The 27,311-nt window shown below is 42.8% G+C and overlaps 1 protein-coding gene across 3 annotated transcripts in view; it reads left to right on the top strand.

Annotated features, from left to right (window-relative positions):
* PRICKLE2 (prickle planar cell polarity protein 2) overlaps window positions 1-27,311 on the top strand; it is a 938,433-nt gene that overhangs the window by 87,668 nt on the left and 823,454 nt on the right. The window contains exon 1 of one of the 3 annotated variants that reach the window (XM_075183371.1): window positions 18,061-18,324. The exons of the other annotated variants lie outside the window; for them this stretch is intronic. The gene's annotated coding sequence lies outside the window, so the exon portion shown is untranslated. Of the gene's footprint in view, window positions 1-18,060; window positions 18,325-27,311 lie in introns of those variants that run through there. 3 annotated transcript variants of the gene reach the window in all.

Genomic DNA, 27,311 nt, shown 5'->3' with positions numbered 1-27,311 from the left:
TTTACAATATTAATAGTAACTGCTAAATTTATTTGACATCCACCTCTTTATATGAGAGCTATCACAGTGCTGGCTACGACCAGCAGAGAACCGCTTGGCTGGGGTAACGATCAGAGACTCACCATGCCGCTGAGTCCTGAGAGGACGGTTTGGAGAATGTAGAATCTTGAGGGACAAAGCCAAAGTCGATAAACAGGCAAACAAATCAGGACTCTTCAAGCACCAGGAGAGGAACAAAATTCGAACTTTGCTTGTGCAAAGATTGCTAGCAGTGATGGCCTTATAAAGGCTGCATAGAGGTGTCCTAATTGAATCCTAATTGACATGACCTTTAGCAAAGTGCTGATTGCAGTAAGTGGAAAAGCAAGTGCAGTTGTTGTTGTTGATGGTGCACTGCCACCTGTTGTCTGTGGCTGGTATTGCGGCGGATCCTAGGAAGCTCAGTGATGCAACAAGAGACTTTGGATGCTCCCACAAGCCACTGACGAAGCACTGTGTGTGTGTGAAACCTGTTTTGCATTGTGAAATACTATTTGGGATGCAGGGGGGATTTCTGATATCCAGCTTTTACCATCGGAATCCCGTTCACTGGTCCAGTGACATTCTCATGCTATAAGTGTAAGTGGTATATTGCATTTATTCTCAATAAATAGATGTTTTCTCTCCCTCTATCATAATTTGGTGTCACACAGGCATTGTTCCCATTTGGAAATGGTAATCACTTTTAGCGACAAATAACATTCAGAAGAAAGTGTGGTTTCCCTGTCACACAAGAGCTCTTAAATGCATATGAAAGCTACATGCAGGTCTTTCACAGCTGAAGCACTCTCGTGTGACAGGAAATCTTTTGTATCATTAAATGAAATTCTAAGGGCTGTGGTTTCCTGGCTGGTAACATGACTGTATGGAGTCTTTATAACTATGCCAGTGAGCTTGTGGTGATCACTCAGCTGATGGTCCTTGGAAACAGTGCTTGAACAAAGCTTTTTCAATAATGGTGTATCGCTTATCTGTTTATATTCCTGCACAAACCCAGTAGTCAATGAACCACACTATGTGGATTAAAGAATCTGACAGTTTTGCTGAGAATGATAAACTGGCATTAGACTGCTTACTGCTATGGCCTGAGCCTCGCATTATGGAAACAAATGGGGAAATAGCAACCAATGCCCTACCTAGCACACAGAGAGTTCAGCTATCATGGTATCTTAGCTTGTCACAGTTTAGTGGGTGACAGACCAAACCACTGCGTCCCACAGTCCTCTGCTTCTGTGTCATGTCTGCCCCTATTGTTCTGATTGTGTATGATATGTTTTTTTATGATTTGTTATACAGACTGTATGGTGCTGCAAATGATGACCATGATAGTTTTTAGGAACTGAGCCGCAAGTATTCGGTGCAGCTATATCATCAAGCTGAGACCTCTTCCTTCCCAACTTATAGTTTGGTATATCGTGGTACATATTTGATGCTTTTCTGGATATGTTCCTTTCGTTTTGTGTCTTGTGTTCTTGTCGTACTACAATGGAGTGGATTCTTGTTGGTGTTCCTTCAGAGTGGAGTGGTTATTTCAGGTGTCTCTCTTATTCAGTATTTGTATGATTGTCCAGTGAATATCTCCTGGAGTGGTTTGTCCTGTTAAATAAGAAGTTGGAAGATGAATCACAGAATGTGGGAGTTGTTTTGCATCCACAAACATGGTAGAAATTGTGATGTCTGGTCCTTTTTTTTTTTTATGTTCTGGTATCAAGTGTCAGCTACGTTATCTCTCTTTGTACCTCTTTTGAACACACAGCTCTCTTGCCTATATGGTTATATCGGTTTGATAGCTGAGGAGTCTCTGTGGGGAATCTGCTTCTCAGTGGTTGCGTTCTGCTTTTCTCCTTAATAGAGGGGTGGGCAGAAGCAGGGCGATGTAGTGTTGTGACACCAACGTGTTTCATCCTGATTGTGGAAAGAATGTTAGAAGGAACACAAGACACAGAATGAAAGGAACATCTTCATTCTAGAGGAATAACAAGTAACCACCTATAGATAACACCAGGTTGCTCCGTGGCACCAAATTCATCTGTAAGTCAGGTACTACGTAAAAGTCATGCCCTCAACAGATACGTTTTTACGTAGAGGAAAAGGGTGCGGCCTCTGGGGCTAAGCAATTTGGGACATGATCAAGACCAATTGTGCCTCAAAACATTTAATTCATAATGCTGGCAGGTATGTTATATTTCCCTGTATATTGCAATTTCTAGGCCTGTATTTTAGTTCCGCTCTGCAGACGAATCTCTGCAGAAATGAGGATACAACGCCCCTCCAAGTGTTAGGGGAAAAACGGTTTATTTTCTTTAGCTCTGTGATTCTGAGTTCATCCAAGTCCTGTTGGCTATATTGCTCATGTGCTTATTGTGACTCAACCCATATTGTTATCCTCATGAAGTCTCTGTGACACAGTGGTTCATGCTGAGTCTAAATTTGGATTCAATTGTCTGTTTTTTATCCCCCCCCCCCTTTTTTTAAATGTCAAGATATGCACTCTGGCTGTGCTGTTTGCTGTTCTTTTTTAGGATCCAATTTTAAGAGAATAATTGATACACTTCACATTGATCCTATTGTAGCAAACAACTCTGACCAGATCAGTCATTTTGAAAGAGAAATATACAGTTTTATGCAAAAGTTTGGGTCCGATTGCTCATTTAGAGTCGGACACAATGTGTGTCTAAGACGTGTAGGAGTGGGAGTGTGCCACAGCTTGGTAGGGTATTACGAGTGGCATGCAACCACAATTGCATCCCACTCGTAATACCCTACTTGTGCCACCTAATTCCTGCCGCACAGTTTTAGCCCTTTTTTGACGTGTGTTTCGTCTGAGCCTTACTGCGTCCAGGATTTACTTACGGGGTCACACCCCCTGGACCTGATTCATTAGTGATCTTATCTGTTGTTTTTTTCTCATCTTAAGCAAATCCACTCTGTGCATGCTCAGAAAAGGGAAATAAGAAGCAAAATCCACTGCGTAAGTGAAGAATTTCTTAAGTTAAGATGAAAATCCATCTTAACTTCACTCTTATCTCCCCGTTTCTTCTTAAAAATAAGCATCTTAACTTTTGCACAAGATAAGATCACTAATGAATCAGGCCCCCTGTGTCTATATTATACATGTTCACGCCTTCACAATTCCGCATTCTTCCCATTCCCTGATAGTAAGCCGCAAGCTGTCGCAAGTGTAAATTGCACCCAAGATGCAGGCGGATATGGTGCTGGCTGCACATGCGTGATAGTGGTTTTGAGGTCAATGGCCAAAAAAGGACTTTGCATCCGACTCTAAATGAGGCCCTGAATCTGTAAGGTCATAGAAGTGTTCCATGTCTTGTAAGAGTCAATTTTCTGTATTTCCATAAGTCATCAGTCAGCTGCTTCAGAATCCCGAAAGCCCCACCTAAACTGGCCGTTTGTGGGCAGAGGTTTGGTGTAACTGTGGGTTGGGGGCTTATTTGATCCTGCTTTCGGGATTCTGAATTTTGGAAGCTATGTTCTAAGGCAGAGTGTCTAAACGAAGAAAGCCAATCATAGGTGGATTTAATTGACGGCAACGTGGCGAGGACATCGCGCTGCGCACCTTGCCGGGAATTACGGTAGGAATCTCCTCCCATTTTTCATAAAGGTGAGAGGAAAAGTGAGCCAATATTTCTGTCAAACCTCCGCCCCAAGATGTCTTGTGGACGTTCCTGAGACACCTCGCGTCTAATTGAATCTCCCCCATAGAAACTCGTGAAAAATCCTTTGCTTGAGAACATCGGGAGGGTTAATGGGTAATATTGGATTTGCCGTTTTTGCATTATTCACTCATGGGACTTGTCATAGCAGAAGAAAGAGGAGCGTGCAGACTTTAGGGGAGGATTGAGAACATTCATTTTGACTTTTATCATCTTCTGTAAAATTATATTTACTGGGAACAAGATGTGATCAGTCTTTAACATCCTTCAGTCTGTGTTTCCATGTTCTAAATGAAATAACATTCTTTGTGTTCGCTGCCTTTTGTCGCCTCTGCTGAATGCAATCTATAACAACAGTTATTCATTGGTGCTATTTTTATAATCCATTCCTTGATCTGTAGCACTATACAACAAGGAACAATGCCTAGCTTGTGTACAGGATATATTTATATATAGTGCACAGCGACACGATTCCAGGCTCCTGCCTGTGGGATCTGCGATTGTTTAATTGTTTGAAAGTCTAATCTTTTATTTTTAGCCCACCTGTATTATTATCAGTAACAATGGATGTCAGCTGTTTATGGCTCACAGTGAAGAGATTTAAAAATAAAAAAATATATACAATACTGTGCAAAAGTTTTATGCAGGTGTAGAAGAAATGCTGCAAAGTAAGAATGGTTTAAAAAACAGAAGCGTTAATAGTTTATTTTTATTAGTTAAGGAAATGCAAAGTGAATGAACAGAAGAGAAATCTAAATCAAATCAATATTTGGTGTGACCACCCTTTGCCTTTAAAACAGCATCAATGCATTAATTCTTCTAGGTACACTTGCACACAAGTTTTTGAAGGAACTCTGCAGGGAGGTTGTTCCAAACATCTTGGAGAACTAACCACAGATCTTCTGTAGATGTAGGCTTGCTGAATTCCTTCTGTCTCTTCATGTAATCCCAGACAGACTCTATGATGTTGAGATCAGTGCTCTGTGGGGGCCGTATCATCACTTCTAGGACCTTTTGTTCTTCTTTACGATGAGGATAGTTCTTAATGACATTGGCTGTATGTTTCAGGTCCTTGTCCTGCTGCAGAATAAATTTGGAGCCACTCAGATGCCTCCCTGATGGTATTACATGATGGACAAGCACCTGCCTATATTTCTCAGCATTGAGGACACCATTAATCCTGACCAAATCTCCAACTCCATTTGCTGAAATGCATCCCCAAACTTCTAAGGAGCCTCCACCATGCTTCACTGTTGTCTTCAGCGAACAAACTGCCTTCTGTTACAGCCAAATATTAAAAATTTTGACTCAGTCCAGAGCACCTGCTGCCATTTTGCTGCACCCCAGTTCCTATGTTTTCGTGCAAAGTTGAGTCACTTGGTCTTGTTTCCACGTCGAAGGTTGGCTTTTTGGCCGCAATTCTTCCATGAAGAACACTTCTGGCCAGACTTCTCCAAACAGTAGATGGATGTACCTGGGTCCCACTTGTTTTTTCCTATTCTGAGCTGAAGGGCTGGAGAGCGGTACAATAAGAAGTGTCTACAGGCAACAGTGAAGCGTGGTGAGTCCTGTCGTGTTCCGTGCATACAGTAAAAGTGGCCATTTTCGGTTGAACTAATATACCTCCTAATATGTAAAATTTGTAATTCAGGAACAGACACGCCTCCTTTGAAAAGGGGATGCGGCTGTGCTATATTAGAGGTGTGTCCATTTCACAATGGGTGTGACCATGACCCCAGGGGTGTGTCTAGGGCTACTGAAGAGCTAGGCCGCCCCCACCTCCCCCCCGATGGTGAGCGGGGACATAAATCCCGCAAGTCAGGACAACTATGCCGACGGCAGGACAGTCCCTCAAATCGGGACAGTTTGGAGGTGTGATTATTAATGATACGAATGCAGTCTATTCATTCACTAGGAGATCACAGAGACACTTCCTGACCAGTATTCATGGGGCTCCTGGTTCCTAGTGAATCAATAAACGCGATTTTTATTAATATTGGTTCAGTGCACATAAAGCTGCCTTCTCTGTGTACAGATACTATTTAACAAAGTGTCTGTAAATTCTATATAAAAGAGTTATATTTGCTTATGAGGTCAGAAAGTGCTACATAAAGAGGAGCCTTAGAAATGATTTCCCATTTGTTTTACAAATGCACAATGGGCCCAATTTACGAACCGCACTTGGTGCGCTCTGCAAAACTCCTCTGTGTTTTGGTTTCCACCCACACTCCAAAAACATTGGTAGGTTAATTGGCTGCTAACAAATTGACCCTAGTCTGTGTGTGTGTCTCTCTGTCTGTGTGTGTGTGTGTTAGGGAATTTAGACTGTAAGCCCCAATGGGGGCAGGGACTGATGTGAGTGAGTTCTCTGTACAGCGCTGCGGAATCAGTGGCGTTATATAAATAGATGGTGGTGATGATGATGATGATGATAGGACGACACTCAAAGACCACTATCTCTAAACTGATGCAGAAGTCTCTCTGCACAATAAGAAACGCCATCTCCACTCCGTTGGATTCACCGAACATGCAGCCATGTTGTTCTGCAAACCTATGTTCTTTGGTGGAAATTTCGGTGCAAATCTCTGTGCTCTTTGCTGGAAATCTCGGTGGTCTTGGGCAAACCAAAGCTGGTTTTGTACCATGTATCATATTTTCTGCATCATTAATGGCCTTCAATGTATTCATATGCACTATGTACGTAACAGCCTAGTATCTTTGTTAGAACTGAAGTTAAATGCAGCAGACATTGTGACTTTAAACCTTGACATTAACTGTAAAGCAACAAGAGAATATTTATCCAAGCACTTAGTGCTTTCTTGTGGTTTCTATTTGAATCTTCTCGATTTCACAAATTAAAGCCTCTCTTTAATTACAAAGTGATGGAAATGTACTCAATGTAATAATGCAAGCAAGAACAGACCAGTACTGATATATATATATATATATATATATATATATATATATATATACACACACACCGATCAGCCACAACATTAATACCACTTGCCTATTATTGTGTGGGTACCCCTCGTCCTGCCAAACAGGCTCTGACCCATCAAAGCATGGACTCCACAAGACCTCTGAAGGTGTCCTGTGGTATCTGGCACCAAGACATTAGCAGCAGATTCTTTAAGCCCTGTAAGTAGCGAGGTGGGGCCTCAGAATTGTTTATCCAGCACATCCCACAGATGTTCGATCGGATTGAGATCTGGGGAATTTTGAGGATAAGTCAACACCTTGAACTCTTTGTCATGTTCTTCAAACCATTTCTGAATATTTTTTGCTGTGTGGCAGAGCGCATTATCCTGCTGAAAGAGGCCACTGCCATCAGAGAATACCGTTGCCATGAAGGTGTGAATTTGATCTACATAGGTGGTACGTGTAAGTAACATCCACATGAATGTCAGGACCCAAGGTTTCCCAGCAGAACATTGCCCAGAGCATCACGCTGCCTCCACAGACTTGTCTTCTTCCCATAGTGCATCTTGTTGCCATCTCTTCCCCAGGTAAATGACACACATAAACACGTCCGTCCGTCCACATGATATAAAAGAAAACGGAATTCATAAGACCAGGCCACCTTCTTCCATTGCGTCATGGTTCTGTCACTCATGTGCCCATTGTAGGCGCTTTCGGTGGTGGACAGTGGTCAGCATGGGCACTCTGACCGGTGTGACCACAGCCCCGTGCACAGCAAGCTGCGATGCACTGTGTGTTCTGACACCTTTCTATCATAGCCAGCATTAAATCTTTCAGATATCTGTGCTCAGGTAGCTCATCTGTGGGATTGGACCGGATGGGCTAACCTTTGCTCCCCACGTGTGTCATTGAGCCTTGGGAGTCCATTACCCTGTTTCCGGTTCCTTGGACCACTTTTGGCAGGTACTAACTACTGCATACTGGGAACAACCTGCAAGAACTGCTATTATGGAGATGCTCTAACCCTGTCGTTTAACCTTCACAATTATAATATAATAAAATATATAGAACCTGGAGGAAGAGTAATCTTTAAAACAGATAAAACCTTCTGTCAGTTTAATCGCACCATGGCTAGCATTTATCCCAGCAGTTGTCTTTGCTGTAAAGTGGCTGCTAATGGCATTCATGGAGAGGTAAATGGATATATTGTGTTCTGTGGAGGAATGTGTCCTTTTTATCCTCTGTGAAACCTCTCGGCAGTCAAGAGGTTAACCAAACGTTAATTAAACCACTCTCAGAACGACTAGTCACATTGTTCTAACATAGATGTGATTGAGTCTTATGTCCTGTTATACTTATATCGCATATGCAATCAAATTCTGAACAATGTCTTTGCACAGTTAACTTTTCATCACACATATGACATTCCCATCTTATATCTGATTTTGTTTGTTTTTTTCTTTTAAATTGAATTTTTAAAGAATCCGCTTTTGCGGATAACAATCTATCCCGCACAATCAGATTATTCAGACAATTTTCATCCAAAAGGATTGGATTGAAGCTGTGAATAGTGTGTGCTGTAATCATACAAATAAAGTCAATCCTACAACTTTCCTGCATTATACACGTCCCGAAAATGTCTCTGCTATGTCACATCAAGTTACATGCGAAGCAATCACTTGTCTTTTGGACTTATGATCCGATTAAAGAAAGATTTGACTTTGACACCTTAATTTCCACTAATTGATCAAAGCAATTATCTGATAATTATGAGTTATAAGGATCCTTTGTAAAAGGCCTGTGTGACTCCAGGGTGGGACATAAAGGAGACCCGGAAAGACACAGACTGAATTGTCTTCTATATCATACTTGCCAAACTTTGCATAGTTAATTCCGGGAGATCCTGGGCAGGGGGCGTGTTTGGAGGGCAGGAGGGGGCGGGGAACGGTTAATCGTGTAATTTTTGCCCCGCCCCACATCAAAATGTCATTTTGTCACGGGGTGGGGCCAAAATGTAGCGATTTACTGCGAATCGCGTCATTGTGGCAAATAAATTTCAGTATGCAGGATACTTGCCTACTCTCCCGGGAGTCCAGGAGACCTACCCGGATTTTGGGAGTCTCCGGGACAATCCGGGAGTGTTGGCAAGTATGTTTTATATCTACATATATAACTCACTTTGCTAAGCCAAAAGTTGATCTAAAACATAACATTTCGGTGCGTTAAAATAAACGTGATGAGAGACTGGCTTTCTGTCTGTAAGTTATGACGGTCTGTGCAGACAGGAGATAAAGCAGAGGCCTGTTTGTAAAACACAGATTTGAAGCATAAGATTGAATACATCAAGCCTTGAGTCAGTCCCTTTTACCAGGTGGCTGTTATAGCTGCTCGATGAACAAGCGCAGAATTCCTGCTGGTAATTGTATTGAATAGAACTTTGTACAATAATCCTTCTCCCTTTGACGTCAATATTGTTTAATATATTTGCCCTCTCAGCCCCGGCTCTCCTGCCTGGGGTGTGAAAATTGACCACTTTAATCTTGAAAGGGATAAAAGGAAATTACAAGTGTCCAAGAGAACGTGCTCAGCCCTGAACTGTTAGGGTCATTTCCATTAATTCCTCATCTCTGTATGAGCTGATTAATGGACCAGCGGATAGAAACCAATTTCTTAAAGCAGCCGACAGCCACAGGTGAAGAGGAAGGTGCGTATTGCTGCAAGGATGAGTGGCTTCCAAAAATAGTACAGGCATTTTATTAATGATATCTAGGAAATGAACATTTATTCACTTTTTACTGGCTGTGTTAAAGCTGTAATGAAAAAGCCATAGCTTACTCCGAAACCAACGGGGCAATTAACCTACTCTATGTGGTCAGAGCCCTAATATCTGTCATGAAATGATGTGTTGTAGCTGAATCCTTCTGGTATTTATTTTTTAATCCACTAAAGCAATTTCATTGTATATTAAAATATATATGAAAGCTGACTGTCTCCGCGTCCCGTTGGTGTATAGCCAATCTGGAGAGAGATGCCGAATGACCGCATGCCACATATGTATAATGATAACAGTCAGAGGCGGAACTAGCACGCTGTGGGCCCCGGTGCAGGGAAACGGGGAGGAGGGAGCCGGGGGCCCAACAGCTCGCTAGTTCCGACTCTCTGCATGTGCCGTGCAGCGGGCCCCATTATCTCCATGAGCCCACAGTGTATTTATATATATTTATACATAGAGTCAAGTTTTATTTTTTGTTATTTATTTTTCTTTAGTTTTCAGCACCCTGTACTTTGTTCAATGTTAAAAAACTGAAAATTAGCATTTTTAATGTATGTTTCTGTTAAACACTTTATAAATAGAAATAATCAACCTTTGTATTTTTGTCTTCAATGTTCAATATAATAACATACCTTTACCACTCAACTGTCCCGATTCCATCAGTATAGTCCTGATTTTAGGGGACTATCCTTATTAGCCAGGAGCTTGTCCCGGCATGAGGGACAGCTGGGACGTATTTCCACTCTTCACTTTACATACATATTGTGTGAGCCAGTTAGTGGTGCACTCTTTATATAAGGGGAGGATGGGAGGGAGATGTAGGTGGTTAGAGGGAAGTGCAAGCTATGCCCTCCATGGTGCTGGCCACACCCACACATCACTGGCCACACCCACACATCACTGGCCACACCTCTGGTGGGATGGCACTTCTCACAATAGGCCCTTTATAATATTCAGCCCCAGGTCCATGTGGCCCTTAATCTGGCCCTGTGTACAGAAAGCCTAGACAAAATTCCGGAGCCAGCGCTAATGTAATAAAAAGATTTATAAGGTTCTTTTAACCCTACAAAATTAATGCACGATAACCTGTGCCTCCAGAAAACAATTTCACACCCCTGTGCTGATTACACCTATTTGGGTGCCCCCACTCCGGCCGCACTAAATACTTCCCCACCCCAACGAACTGTCTGGGAACCAGAGAACCATTACAATTAGCTCCCATTAGCATACTTCTCAACTGTCCCAATTTTAGGGCTCTGTGCCCCTGTCCCGCCCCTGGACGTGTTTGTCTCGCAGGGGCGTATGTTGGAGGAAGGGAGGAATGTAATGGACAGCGTAGTGCTTTACATTGCTAGGCAGCCCTCTGAGGCGTGGCCACACCCACATTGCACTGTGGCTACGCCCTTTCCTCCATGGCCACACCCCCTGTTCCGCTGTCGGGGACAGACATGTTGGGAGGTTTGCTTACATACTTGCTGTTAAACTTTCTGAATTGTTATTTCTATCACCACAACCAGACCGGCTGTTGCTCTTATGGGAAACTCCAGTCACAATGTCACCTGAGTTTCCAGTGAGAGCGTCTCTGACCGTGGTAATAGCAGTAACGGTTCATAACGCTGAGCACTTTGGGACCCAGTTGGGCACAGAATGCATGTAGAAAAGACGCACACATGAAAAAGCGTACATACGTGTATATGTTCAGTCGGACGCATCTCCAGATCAAATACAGAAGCATATGCACCAGACGTACGAGTGTATACACTTCTGCCCAACGATAGCGTGGAGACCTGACATAACAGTGTCAGTAGTTACCCTGTTTGTACACAATATAATATAATATATATATATAATATAATGTAATGATGTGTCATATACACAGAAGTCAATATTGTGTTCATAGTTTACGAAATTCATGTTTTCCATATAAAATTTAATTTAAAGACAAACATCTGTTGTTCACCCCTTTAAAAAAAATGTTAAAAATAAAATGTGAATCTTATTTCGTGCTTCCTGGACCGGCCCTTCCGTACCCGCGTGGGGTACCCCTCCCAACACTGGTATTGGAGGAGATGTCCACGTCTGATTATCTCACAGCTACATGAACATACCCTGACTATACTCAGCCTACGCTTGGACGCCCCTGCCTGCCCCCCATTGTACCTCTCCAGACATAAGGGGTCGCATGTCAAAGATACGCAACAATCTTATTTTCTTAAACGTTTACGCTGTACGAAATTGCGTATCTTACGTTAAAAAAGACTTACGTGTAACTCTAAACTAAGCTCTGTGCCTGTAAGAGCTTAATACTGTAACTAATACAATTGATAGCCAGCATTTACAGGCACAAAACTGGAGATGGTGGCTGTCTTTTCGAGCCTGTCTCCAGTGCAAGGGAAGATAAGGGAGGGCATAAAACATGGTTCACCAGGTCAGGTGCTTTAGGGGCACATTTATCATTATTCACATAAAGTGAAAAGTAGTTTTCAATCCTTATCGCAATGATAAGGATTGAACTACTTCTCACATTTATGTACAGCCCTGCAGAGAAACAGCAGTTCCGAAAAACTGCTGTTTCAGTGATAAAAAAAAAACATACCCCCCTCTGCGGAAGCGCTGTCTTCGGGTCTTCTCTTCACTCTTCAAGTGCGCATGTCCAGTTCCAAGAACTGGACATGCGCACACAGATCCCCTCTCTGTCTCTGCAACGATAGTTGCAGAGAGAGAGCTGTGAGTGACAGGGAGGGATCATGTGATCCCTCCACACATGCGCTGTCCAGCTCTGCTCTCCGGAGCAGAGCTGACAGCAGTAGATTTCCTCATGTACGCCAGCTGCAGCTACATTAACATGACAAGTTCCCGAAAAAAATGTTTTTTCAGGACTTGTTAGATTGCGGCCAGGAGCAGTCACCATTCTGTTGAATGGTGACTGCTCCCAAAAACGAAGAGGAATGCAAAGCAGCAGATATCCATGATATCTGCTGCGATGCCCCCTTAATAAATTTGCGGAGGACACTGTGGGACCTTAATTATCCGTTAAAAGCACTATCGTGCTTTATTAAATATGCCCCTTAGTCGCTATGGCGATCTGCTGGCCAAGACTTGCCCAGCCCCGGTGTAGATGATGTCATTCTTGTGGCGGTACAGGAGCTCTCATCGCTGCAAGATGCCTTTCACACTCTATTTTAGGGTTAGTAGACCTGCTTATTTTTGCAGGGCCACAAGGTGGTAGTCTGCAGCACAAAGCGTGCATGCAATGAAGCACAATTCCAAATTTGAATTGGGTCCTACGGACACCTTTGCTGTAGTAATTAAATAGCGCAGCATCTGTTGTGACATTTGCTGCCGTGTACAGCGCCTCAGCGCTGCATTAAGTGCCATGCTCTGTTCTCAGACAAGGACCTTTACAAAAAAATGTTCTGTGCTTATTATTCTTATTGTCATCTTGTGTAAACATTTAGTACTGGGAACATCTGGTACTGACACTCCCGCAGTCTTAAGTGTGTACAGACAAACTGGGGCTTTGAGAGCTGACGTGAATGTGAGCTTCTGACACACAAGTGCTGCTAATCTCAATGGTGGGCTTGTGATCCTATGATATACGCAAGCGAGCGAGGCGTCAAAGAAAATGCTGCAAGCCTTAGAGTGTCATTCAGCCGCTTTCTAAGTCATTGTCTGACTTTTGCAGACAGAGATTTATAATATATGTGAGGGGGTGAGAGCGGCTAGGAGCAGTAATTATGTTCCTTCAAAAAACTTTGTGAGAGATTGGAACGTCAATCGCTCTCTTTTTCTCGATCCTGGTTCTGTTATTCCACTATTTTAAACTAGGTCACCTAGGGGTCTATTTATGACCCTTCGTTTTTTTGACTTGATACTTTTCAATCCTTATCTCCTTGATAAGGATTGAAAAGTAACGGCTATGTATTAAAAAACTTCTCAGGGACAGCAGTGCCGATAACCTGCCGTCCCTGAGAAGTGACTCACCTGATCATCGCAGTCTTTTCTCAATGTTGAAGGCTGCGATGATCTTCTATTTTTATTTTTATTTTTTTGTTAGTGCGCATGTACCGACCGAATAGTTGGTGCATGCGCAGTAACATCCTGGCCGGCAAACTGCAGGATGATTGACAGGGAGGGATCACATGATCCCTCCACACATGCGCTGTCCAGCTCTGCTCTTCAGAGCAGAGCTGGACAGCGCGAAAGTTTTCAGATATGTTAATGTACGCCAGCTTCAGATGGCGCCAGCTTCAGATGGCGTACATTGACATGTAAAAAAAGAGAAAATTTTCTCTAGTTAGCCTTTAATACATAGCGGTTCTGAGCACTTCCCATACACTGTTATGGGGAGTGCTCAGAAAAACGATAGGAAATGCAAAGCAGCAGATATCTGAGATATCTGCTGCGATGCTTCAATAGTACATAGTGATTTCACGGTAAACCCCCGAAAACTGTTGTTTTCGGGGATATACCACAGGAAAAATGCTTGGTAAATAGACCCCCTAGTGAGTAAGCTACAAAGGTCTGGAACCATGGCCATTGTTGCGGTTTGCAGTTTAACGGTCTCTCTGAACGGAATATCCACTCAAACTAAATGATTCTATTTAGGGTGTAGCAAATAATTCTCCTTATGAAGATGTAGCAGTCAGTCCATCCGTTATTTCTTCTAGCTCGTGGCAGTTGTCCAACTTAGCCAACCTTGACCACACCATGGAGATGATCTTGGTGCATGACCTCATTTATCATGAGGTGTTACCCTAGCCGTTACCTCCTGCTCGGTTATGGGTGTTTGACAGATTAAGGGATGACCATCAATCCCATCTCCATGGGGCTGCCGTTGCTAAGGTTAGCAGACCTTCACAGAGGAGCGGTCTATGGGGCTAGGAAATCTTATTTGACATTTAGAGATGAAATCTTGTTAATTATTTTTTCCCCTTGAGGATTATCACCTCTCTTGGCAAGTGAGAGAACCAAGGTGGTCCCTTGTCCCGAATCCCTGCAGTTCCCAGGGCCCTCACTGGAGTACTCTTTACCGATAACAATTTGCTGATCCACTTAGCGAAGTTTTAATGAATACTCTACTTTTATGCAGTGTGTTGATGATGCACATTAGATATGGTTCTGTGACTTTGGAGGAGAGGGGTTCATTTTTTATTTATAACTTAATTTGTTTAAGAACATCTCTTTCTATTGTAGCATACCACTTACATCCCCTGACTGTAAAATGGAACTAAACCCAAAAGAAACATATTGATATTTTACAGACAGGGATAACAGTACTGCTTTGACTACCCTGGAATGTCAGGTCTGTTCTGGATAATCGGACCGCTATTCCGAATGTTGCTCACTGCGTTTGGGAGCAAGGCCCTCTCGCCTCTCTCTCACTGCATTGCTAGGAGTTGGAGTTTTCCGTTTCTCCCTAATGTAATCCCTGGCAAATTGTCTTCAGAGCCATAATAACAAATACCCTAAGGGCTTATATCCAAAAGCCACGCACAGGGCCAAAATGTAACATTTGTGGACACAATATTATTTAAGGGCCCCTATTTAGACAAATGGGGCAACTTCTCACCTTCTGATTGGTCCATGGCTGCTGTTACAGTAACCAATAGGAAGCAGCCTGTGCTGTTAACCAATCACATGCTTCCTTTTGGTTACTATGACATCAGCCATGGTCTGACCACTAGATGCGGCCCTTGCTAACATTGTAGTTCACTGGCCACACAGCAAAAAAAAGATAAGGAAGCACCACTCTCCATATTGGAACTTCCATTTCCCCTCTATCTATACTGTGCTAACAGAAGCAGAGCCTGGCTCAGATGGTCACCTGTGTGTATTTACCCTAAGGCTACATAAGTTGATGCCATGCTCAAGAGTTACTGGGCATCAATTACGAAGTGCAAAACGTCAGAGGTGCCCCTGGGGCGCCTACATCTTCTCCAAAGTACCTACGTCGGTAAATGCTTTTCTCGCTGTGTACAAAATAGACGCTCTGGTGCCCTAATGTTGCAGAGTGGTGCATAAACAAGATTTTATTATTACAGATAAAATCAGGTTTTTAAAATGAGTTCGAGGGGTTTTTAGAGGGTGCATTTTTAGGGACATTCCTTACTGTGTGGAAAGGCACACACATATGTTCACACCACAAAAACACAGAATTTTGCACCAGCTGTGAGATCACATCATATCCTATTATTTTAATGGGCATATATTGCACCTACAAGTTATACTTCAACTGAGAAGCTCATTTATACGCACCCAAAAGTATTATAGGTAATGAAGAAAGTACTAATGTCTTCTTACGCTCATAATTTATTTAAGACGTGAATGAGGCTAAACCACCAGTATTTTAGTATTATACATAATATAACAAATCTATAACACACTATTCACACCAATGTGGGTTTGGACACATGAAGGACATTTAAAAATTATGTCCTAACTAAATGGAAATCAATCTACTGCAAGTTAGTCCACCTCTGCCTGGTGCCTCATAATTTTTTAGCGACTGATGTCAAATTATGCCTCCAACAAATCGTCCCAGCCAGTGCTTGTATTACTATCTTGGCTCCTAGAGGTATATTTACTAAACTGCCGGTTTGTAAAGGGGAGATGTTGCCTATAGCAACCAATCAGACTTTTCTATTATTTATTTAGTACATTCTACAAAATGACAGCTAGAATCTGATTGGTTGCTATAGGCAACATCTCCACTCTTTCAAACCCGCAGCTTAGTAAATAAACCCCCAAAACGTTAAAAACTTTATTTTTTCACTACATTAGGAGCACTACAATTAAATCTCCTACCCCTCTACCCTGTCCAGAACTACCATTATTCTCCACACCTTTAGGTTTCCCTGCTTGATACTGCTTCCACTGGTGCTACTATCAGCCCACACCACTCCATGTCCTCTTGACGTCTTTCCGTTCCCCTCTTACTCTTGAACAGACCTGGCCAACCCGTAGCTCTCCAGGTGTTGTGAAACTACAAGTCCCATCATGCCCTCCCAGCTATTGTCTGGCTATCTGCTGGCAGAGCATGCTGGGTCTTGTAGTCTCACAACATCTGGAGAGCCTCAGGATGGCCAGGTTTGGACTAATTAGTTACTGTGGATTGTGCACTTTTGCACTTTGTTAATAAACAGCCCCTATTACCTCCTTGGTCGAGCTTCGGCTACCTCCAGCTAAGGTGGAACTTCTTAAAATGTTCAGTGCTAATACCTTTTATCCTTGCACTTATACCTTAATGATTAAACACTTAATACCTTCTTATCTAAAATAACGACACGGACACCAGATATAAGTTTGGAAAAAAAGGGGCGTATTTATTTTGTGGAAGAATTTGACCAGAGCGAAGCAGTCAGCTAACGACTAAACTTTAAACCAATACAGCGTAAGGTGAAACAATACCGCTGTCCCAAGACTTTACGGATCCCAAGTCTTTACGATTGGTCGGTACTAAACTTGGCGTCATCGTGACTGCCCCCTTCTGGACTCACATTGTCGCATACGACCGGATATCCTCCGCCCCAGAGGCCAAGAGTCAGGTTACTGCAAAAGGGGCAGTGACGTGCGGCCAATCAAACGGTAGCACCTTCGATTAGTCGCTGAGTGCATTGCTCTCCTACCCACTGCGCCTTGTCCTAAGACAAGGACTTAAATTTAGTATAACCAGCTCATGCCGAGCGGGAGGGAGGTATCTGGCATCCAGGACAAAGAGAGAGCCAGCCCCCAGCTCCCAGGTTATTTATGCCCTCCTGGAAAACCACTCCCCCGGGAGTGATAGACTGGCTGCCACCAATTGTTTAACCCCTAATGCAGTGCTGATGAAATATAGCACAACATTTTAATTGCCCTCAGCTTAGGGCTTCACTTAAACTTCCGAGCAGGTCTGCAAATGTTTTATATTATAGCTGACAGGGCATGCTAGAATTTATAGTTTCGCCAAAGCTGGACAGCCTAAGCTTGCTTACCTCAGTCAGTGCTCTAATATTCACCTCACATTTTTAAATACAGCACCATACTTACCAACTTTAGAAAGTTGGTTTCCGGGAGCCTGCTGGGGGAGGTGGGCGTGATGGGGGCGGGGCTCCAAAATGTGCGTTATTTTGGACCCGCCCCTGTGACGTAATGACGCAAACGCGTCATTTGACAGTGGGGGACGGGGCCAAATGCCGCGATTCACCGGGAATCGCGGCATTTGGGACCTAATTCTGCCCACTTCACTAGGAAGTGGGCACTTCCTAGTAAAGTGGGCAGATCTGGGAGATTTTCACACTCTCCCGGGAGTCCGTGAGACTCTCGCAAAATGCGGGAGTCTCCCGGACATTCCGGGAGAGTTGGCAAGTATGCAGTACAAGGTGGTGGGTAGACACAGGAAAAAATGCATTTAAAAAGAGCACAACATTTGCAAGTTTAGACATCCTCTAAAAATTGATTTATTTACTAAGAATATATATATATTTTTAAAACATTCCAACTATATTTTGTATTTTATACTTTGGTTTCAGTCTCCACTTATGAAAGAGTTAAGTTTGACTGTTAGTAAGGGCCCTGGATTGCGATTATGATTTTTTTTTCCACCTATTGGCTGAGTCTTGTGTGGGTGGAGACCTTGAAGTCACTTGGAGAGTTTCTGCACAGTAATGACCTAACTGATTTCCCTCCACTAAAAGCCTGCAGAAAGCCAGTCCAAATGGCATTCTGTGGAAGACTGTTTCTCCCCCTCTGGCTGAGTACCCCCAGTGGGCCCCAACGGGGGTTTTGCTGTATGCTGCAGACACCACACTTTTTTCATTAGACCGTGATTGCAAAAAAAAAAAAGGATTTGGTGCTCCCTATCTTCTATTGTTGAGCATCCTCTTGTATGCTGAGATAATGCTCAAATCTTGTGCCGACGTGTTAATTTTTCCAGCTGTGGTAAGTTGACTGTTTTTCATTTATCGGTTAATATAAAGTTGTGACTGTGGATTGTATCTTGATACTCTGACTCATAAATAGTAATGGCAATGAGTGTTATTACATACAGACTCTAAATGCTGAATGCCCATCGCCTGACATTGCACAGATAAAACATATGCTTTTTATCCTGTATCACTTTTCAATCATTATAGCCCGAGACACATGCAGGCATTAAATGCTCAGAGCTCATTCCCCCCCCCCCCCCCCCTCTATCGGCGCAGTAAAAAGGCTCTCATCGCACGTTTCCACCCTGGAATTCAGGTTAAATAGGCTCTCCATCTGCAATGTAATGGACGGCTTCTCAGCTGTTGCCGGGATTTGTATGGAAGGAGAAATTCATGAAACTTTTTCACAGCTGTTTTCAATAATGTTATTTTTAGGGAACACTGCTGTGCGAGATACTGCGAGCGTATTGGGCAAAGGACTTGTTTGTGTCAGCTGCAGGAGACCTACAAACACAGGGGGGCCCTTACATTCCTTTTAATTTACTTTATAACTACAGACGCTCATTTAAGGGATTTAATTCTTATATATTTCATGTAATATGTATCAGTACGGTTATATATTTATTATTATGCTATAATGTATCTCATCTTTTGCAGTTTGCAATGTCTTTTTAGTAAAAACTATAGGGCAATGAATTGGTCTAGTGCAACGTGAACAGTGCCCCCCCCCCCCCCCCCCCCAAAACACTTTTATGTTCTATTATGATCACATCAGACCGCATTGTACTAAAATAGCCGTGTGACTATGGAAGATTCACTTACTTGTCTGATTAATTCTGTTCACCTAGCTTCGATTGGAGCAGAGATACACATTAGAATGGGATCTAAGGGACATATTTATTTACTAACAGGGTTTTGCCTCATTAGATATTATCTTTCATCGCAACGTTGACAGATGATTTTTCGAACCCGTTTAGCAAAAAATCATCCCGGGGCAATGCATCTGATTGGAGGATGACTTTACTTACCTTAAAACTCTGAAGATCCCTCTACCGCAATGCCCTCACAGGAACAAGTTCCGAAAATTTTTGATTCACGCAAAACCTCTGGCCACATAGAAGCCTATGGGCACTGGTTTGCCTACAAAGTCAGTGGGACCGCAGCAGATAGCTCTGATTTGATACTTTTTTTGGCTAAAAGTACTTTGTTAAATAGGCCCCTGATATGACAAGAGAAATCTACAGGTGGTCAGGGCAATGACGACACATAGATGCACTTTGCAATATTTAATTACTTGATCGGAGCAGATAAAACATTTTAATAATAAAACAATGTGCAATAACGGCACACAGCAGATCCCCATAAAGCAAGGACCACGGGAAATGTTCATTGGCACAAAAAGGTTGCTGGGACTTACTGGTATAACCGCGGTACAACTGTAGGAAAAGATACATGCTACCTTAAAACTAGCACTATTGAGGTACTTGTCGTTCATGTGGTGTTTCTGGGGGGCGTTTGAAAATGCCCCCCACGGTTTCATCCCGCACTCGTTCTGTGTTGCCCCAAATGTCCATTTTTTGTAAAACTATCGAACTCCATTCACTTACATTTTCCATAACGCCAGGGCCACCTTAACTACTTTATGGGCCCCCGGGCAATGCAGTGTACCGGGCCCCTAAAAAAATAAATATATATATATATATATATATATATATATATATATATATATAAATAGTGTGTGTGTGCGTAAAAAAAATATATATGTATGTAAAAAAAAAAGTGATTTTATATATATATATATAATCACTTTTTTTTTACACATATATATATATATATATATAGAGGCCCCCTTAACTTACCTTAAGTCCGATCCTCTTCTTTTTTCCGCACCGCTGAGTCTCTTCTGCCCTCTTCCGTGCTGAAGAGGGGGACCAGGGAGGGAGCCGGATCACCGCTGATGTGACTGCAAGGTAAGTATTTTAAAAAAAATAATATTTTTTATTTATTTTTATTTTTTTTAGGATTCGGACGGGCCCCTTTTGCCTGCAGGGCCCCCAGGCACCTGCCCATCATGCCCAATGGAAGAGACGGCCCTGCATAACGCCACTTCTAAATATCCATAGCTCCACTTCTACACTTCCATACCGCCACTTCTACATTCACACTTCGACCTTAGGGATATTACAAAGACAATCTGAGGTATGACTGAAGTACATTCTGCTCTGCTCAAATGCAGAAGAACAGAACTCAGAGAGGCAGCAAGGGGTAGTTACTGCTACTGCGGTCCTTGATAAGTTTTAGTCTGTGACTAAGAGCTCTGATAGGGCGTGTACAGATGAGTTTTAGTCTGTGACTAAGAGCTATGAGAAGGCGTGTACAGATGAGATTTAATCTGTGACTAAGAACTCTGAGAGGTGTGTACAGATGAGTATTAGTCTGTGACTAACAGCGCTGAGAACGTGTGTATAGATGAGTTTTAGTCTGTGACTAAGAGTCCTGAGAGGGCATGTACAGATGAGTTTTAGTCTGTGACTAAGAGTCCTAAGAGGGCGTGTACAGATGAGTTTTAGTCTGTGACTAAGCTCTGAGAGGGCGTCTACAGATGACATTTAGTCTGTGACTAAGAGCTCTGAGAGGCCGTGTACAGATGAGTTTTATTCTGGAACTAAGAGCTCTGAGAGAGCATGTACAGATGAGTTTTAGTCTGTGACTAAGAGGTCTGAGAGGGTGTGTACAGATGAGTTTTAGTCTGGAACTAAGAGCTCTGAGAGAGCGTGTACAGATGAGTTTTAGTCTGTGACTAAGCTCTGAGAGGGCGTGTACAGATGAGTTTTAGTCTGTGACTAAGCTATGAGAAGGCGTGTACAGATGAGATTTAATCTGTGACTAAGAACTCTGAGAGGTGTGTACAGATGAGTATTAGTCTGTGACTAACAGCGCTGAGAACGTGTGTATAGATGAGTTTTAGTCTGTGACTAAGAGTCCTGAGAGGGCGTGTACAGATGAGTTTTAGTCTGTGACTAAGAGTCCTAAGAGGGCGTGTACAGATGAGTTTTAGTCTGTGACTAAGCTCTGAGAGGGCGTCTACAGATGACATTTAGTCTGTGACTAAGAGCTCTGAGAGGCCGTGTACAGATGAGTTTTATTCTGGAACTAAGAGCTCTGAGAGAGCATGTACAGATGAGTTTTAGTCTGTGACTAAGAGGTCTGAGAGGGTGTGTACAGATGAGTTTTAGTCTGGAACTAAGAGCTCTGAGAGAGCGTGTACAGATGAGTTTTAGTCTGTGACTAAGCTCTGAGAGGGCGTGTACAGATGAGTTTTAGTCTGTGACTAAGCTCTGAGAGGGCGTGTACAGATGAGTTTTAGTCTGTGACTAAGAGCTCTGAGAGGGAGTGTACAGATGAGTTTTAGTCTGTGACTAAGCTCTGAGAGAGCGTGTACAGATAAGATTTAGTCTGTGACTAAGAGCTCTGAGAGGCCGTGTACAGATGAGTTTTAGTCTGTGACTAAGAGCACTGAGAGGGCGTGTACAGATGAGTTTTAGTCTGTGACTAAGCTCTGTGATGACGTGTACAGATGAGTTTTAGTCTGTGACTAAGCTCTGAGAGGACGTGTACAGATAAGATTGAGTCTGTGACTAAGAGCTCTGAGAGAGCGTGTACAGATAAGATTTAGTCTGTGACTAAGAGCTCTGAGAGGGCGTGTACAGATGAGTTTTAGTCTGTGACTAAGCTCTGAGAGGGCGTGTACAGATGAGTTTTAGTCTGTGACTGAGCTCTGAAAGGGCGTGTACAGATGAGTTTTAGTCTGTGACTAAGCTCTGAGAGGGCGTGTAGAGATGGGCACACTTTATTCATCCGTGTACGTTCTGCCTTACCTGATTCGTTGCACAAGCCTAAAGACAATCAACATCAGAATAAAATTCAAATAAATAAAAACTTTGAAAATGTTTGTAATATAATGAATTGCAGTGTTCAGTTATATTTCATTTGAGAAATTAAAAAGTAAGGCTTAATTATACATCAACTTAATTATTTCCTCTAAGATCATTTAACTGGAAACTTGAGACGAATTTACTGTTCCTTCATACAAATCATTGTCATATTGTTGTCTGATTTATGTGCTTTGTATCAGCCAGCCCTTGAAGGATGGGGCAATTTCAGCGTAGAAAAAGTGTTTTATTTGTCTTTGAGCTGTGAAGTTTTCTCCCCCTATACTTGTGGTTCTGCTGCGGAGGCTTCCAATCTTCTGTGAACAGCTGTGCTTATCTGTTTAGCTAAGAGTGCAATTAAAAAGACAGGCCGAAAATCATTGCATACATGGATGTCAAACACTGACACATTTTAAGGGGATTTTTTTCAACTAATTGACACAGACTTGGATAAAAGACATGATGAAACCAATACTAGCCAGAGAGGCTGAAGTCATGTGTTTGGTATTTGGTATTTTCATGCATAGAGCACAGGGCATAGCTGGGAACGTCTGACCTGGAGATTTTGCAAACGTATTTCGGGCACCGTAAAAGACGGTGGAGATTTAACTATTGCAAAAGAACAACAGTTGACCTCTGTCTGACGATAATGATAGCGCTGGTTTGTGCGTCATACTTGCTGGACTTCCTGGAGAGTAGGCCACACTCCCTTGTGAAGTGGGCAGAATGGGGCCTGGATGACGGGATTGGATTGGTGAACCTTCAGATTTTGGATATATACAGAACACAAAGCAATAGGGCAATCAATGGATATTGGTAGGATAGCACGGGGCAGCACGGTGGCTAAGTGGTTAGCACTTCTGCCTCACAGCGCGGGGGTCTTGAGTTCAATTCCTGACCATGGCCTTATCTGTGTGGAGTTTGTATGTTCTCCCTGTGTTTGCGTGGGTTTCCTCCAGGTGCTCCGGTTTCCTCCCACACTCCAAAATCATACTGGTAGGTTAATTGGCTGCTATCTAAAATTGACCCTAGTCTGTCTCTCTCTCTTCCTCTCTGTCTGTCTGTCTGTTTGTGTATCTTATGGAATTTAGACTGTAAGCTCCAATGGGGCAGGGACTGATGTGAGTGAGTTCTCTGTACAGCGCTGCGGAATCAGTGGCGCTATATAAATAATGGTGATGATAATAGGATGAACACTTTTTCGTTCGGTTCACTTGATCAGTTCTGAACCCGAATCTGTCTTTTCTTCGCAACACATGCTCCAATAAGCGACCAATTAAATGACAAATAATTGTGCAGACCAATCATCTCTATGCCTGTGCACGCTAGGGGATAAATGTATCAATCTGCGGTCTTGAGAAATTGATTATTTTCTGCGATTTGCCGGCATTATGGAAAGCGGCAATTTTAGTAAAGACAAAACCTGACGGACTTTGTCCTGAATGACTCCTAACTGTTCCTCTATCTGGACAGAAGCCCTCAAATCAGGACTGTCCCGCCTAAATCGAAACAGCTAGAAGCTGTGCATTTATGGCATGTTCCCTGTTTAGTAGAAATGCACAATCCATCATAAAATACTAAAGTAATAAAAGCATTCAAATGTACCATAATATAGATATTCCTGAAATCCTCTTTCGCACATGTATAAGTTAAAACATAAATCATACTTGCCAACTTTTCCTCGTTGGCTTCAGGGAGATTCCGGGGAAGGTGGGCATGCGGGGGCAGCGCTTGATGAACCGCATCATTTTGGCACTGCCCCCTAAATGATTGACACAATTTTGGCCAATTACAGCAGGGGGCGGAGTCTAAGATGACGGGATATTTGCGTCATTAAGCCCCCCCCCGTCACTTATCTATTGCGGGGGTGAGAACCCGGGAGGTTGCCCTGCTCTCCCGGGAGGTCTCTCAGAAATGTGGGAGACTCCCGACATTCCGGGAGAGTAGGCAACTATGCGTTAAAGAAAAGCAGCTAATGAATCTCTAGAGACTGAAGTGAGTTTTACATTTCTGTCTCCATTACTGAAGTCATGTTGTCTTACCTGTCAGTCTTTGATTAAATCTTGGTCTCCATGAAAATGGCCACCTCCATAGGCATCAATACATGGACATAGGACACAATTTCTGAACTGTGTCATCATGCCACAGATGGTGAAGCCAACCACGTCTTGTACTGGCTCAGCATCAGGGAGAATGCCAGACTCTTCAGGGAGTGAGGGAGATCACCCCTATTTCAGGGAGAGTTGGCAAGTATGACATAAATTAATCTAGAACAAGGAGTATTATAGGGAGAAAAGCTAAACATTAACAGGGTGGTCGGAAGGATTTTGAAGTACAATTTTTATTCTTTCTATCATTCCCTTTTCCATCCGAACTGGTGCAGAGCACTTTTCTGTGTTCTTGCACCTATATATATATATCTGTGCCAGATGGATCGATCGCCACATTTGTGCAAATAGAAATACATTTCAAGTCATTAAGTGATGCCCAGCGTCTATTTTTCCTGCTGCAAAAGGTATGTTTATTGTCTTTTCCCCTGCAATTTTTCACCGTCTGTTAAAAAGTCCTTTTTTAAAAGTAAAAACATTTTTAAAACATTTTTGTGGTAAATTCTTGAGGGTGATTACATTTTTGGCAGCAGGAAATTACCAGGAGACCTGAGCATTTTCTTGAATCGGCCTCAGATAGCCTTCATTTCATTGCTAGACAAAAAAAGCTCTGTTATACAGTATAACTTTGTTCTGCGCTGCCCATTCACTGACTGATGGTTGGTTAAACAAACATGTTCTTGCTGCGCTCTTGTCCAACTTTTGGTGTATTTCATAATTAGAAAATGTAAGTATTTGGGTTATATTTCTTGCAGTACTTTAACGACTACAATAAAATAATCATTTTGTATGCAGCCGGGAATAATATACCTCATAATGATTTTAAAGACGTATTTAATCACAACATTAAGGGTCTTTACACAAATAGCAACCAACAATAATTTTGCTTTTATTAGTCTATCCTGAACTAAGTTGATCAAACCTTATAGCTCATTGGTTGCTTGGTTTACAGCACATGCATGCTGTCTGATATGAAATAAGCTTCACAGCGTGTTTGGCTTACGTCAACATTTGTTGCCGTTGGTGTACAAAATAAAATTTGCCCCTCAGGCCCACGGTGGAAGTAGACATTTTGTTGGCTGTATCAATATTGATGTGAATGCAGACAATTCACTAGCAACTAGTGCAAATTAACCAACTTTGAAGATCTCGCCCCCAGGAGAGGAGATCTTGATGAGGTATATAAGGGACCCAGCCCAATAAATCGAGTCTTTAGGCCCCGCCCCTCTGCTAAACAGTACCAACTATAAAAGCAGGAGGCGGGGCCAGGGTTCGATTAGCCCCACCAACACTTCACCAACTACATAGGCAGTATGCGGGAGATTTCCCTTTTCTCCCAGGAGTCTGGGAGAACTAGCAAAAATTCGGGAGTCTCCCTGGCATTCCAGGAAAGTAGGCAGCCATGAACTAGTGACATGACTGAGGCAAGAGGCACCCGTAGCCTGGGTAGCTTTCGGACACCCCAGAGACCTGGCATACATTATGAATTTACAGGAGGCAAAACAATGGATGGCTGAAGCATCTGCCCAATCAATATACGAACACCACACAGGCAGGCTCTGGTCGGAATCAAACCCATGACCCCAGCGCTGTGAGTTTTACTTAGGAAGCCCAAATATTTCTTAATTGTAATTATTGTTATTTTTTTATTGTTATCACTTATTGATATAGCGCCACTAATTCTGTAGTGCTGTACAGAGAGCTCACTCACATCAGTCCCTGCCCCGTTGGGGCTTACAGTCTAAATTCCCTAACATACACACACACACACAGAGAGAGACACAGGTCAATTTGTTAGCAGCCAATTAACCTATCAGTATGTTTTTGGAGTGTGGGAGGAAACCAGAGCACCCAAAGGAATCCCACGCAAACATGGGGAGAACATACAAACTCCTCAAAGATAAGGCCATTGAACTCATGACCCCAGTGCTGTAAGGCAGAAGTGCTAACCACTTAGCCACTGTGCTGCCCATAATTGCCAACAATACCCTTTATTAGGGAGCTTCAATGGCAAGCTTTGAGGGCTACTTGGGACTCTTCAGCAGGCTGCGGTTTTGTTTTACTGTATAAGAAAGAACCGTCAGCGTTGAAGGATCAGCATAAAACCAGACAGCTCCTGGCATTCCAGGCGAAGGACTCAGAGGTTTGCAGTTCAGCAGCAGCTGGAGTGCTGAGGGACATCTCAGTGAACCATTAGACTTGACAAGAGACAAGATGATACACATCTATTCGCAATTTTAAAACACACCGTGGTCTGTACATTCCAGTGGTCCTGTTGTTCTCTGCACCAAGCAGTCTGCAGACACGGCTGTCGTAGTAAGAATCAGGGCTGCCAAGAGGAATTCAGGGCCCCGGTACAACAAATTTGTGGGGCCCCCCCTTATAGTTGAGCATGCAAAAAAATTTTGCGCCGCCTCACGGCGGCGCAAATTTTTTCAAAGTTGTGGTTAGGCATTTGGGGGCGTGGCTAACATCAAAATCACTAGGCACTCAATTCGCCGGAGCGTCACATATGTCCAAGCACTCCTGACTTTCAGGACATCTACCACCACAGTGTAGTATACAAAGAATGCAGTGTGTACACAAACAGTTCAGTCTTGGCCTGCACCTAACATTGGGCACAACACTCACCAAAAATTGGTATTGTCCCTACTAGAATCACAACATTTCACACACTCTGCTGCTCTCTCCTACCTGTTCTTCTCACTTTCTCCACCTGTGGCTGCTGGTTTCTTTAGTTGTGGCTTGTCTGGATCCTGGAATGTTGAAGGACCTATTTGGAAAAAAAAATGGCTACACTTAGAAAATTACAGCCAGCCCCGGCGTTAAATCAATAGCACCCACAATTAATAATTAGGCATTCCTCCAGCCCCAACATTAAAATAATAGTATTCACATTTAATAAATAAACCTATTCCCTTCCTGCAAACAGCAATACCTATTTCCCGCAACCATCACTG

Source organism: Mixophyes fleayi, chromosome 8 (genome assembly GCF_038048845.1).
Source record: "Mixophyes fleayi isolate aMixFle1 chromosome 8, aMixFle1.hap1, whole genome shotgun sequence".
Lineage (NCBI taxonomy): Eukaryota > Metazoa > Chordata > Amphibia > Anura > Limnodynastidae > Mixophyes > Mixophyes fleayi.
This window is presented reverse-complemented; position numbering and strand designations above follow the sequence as displayed.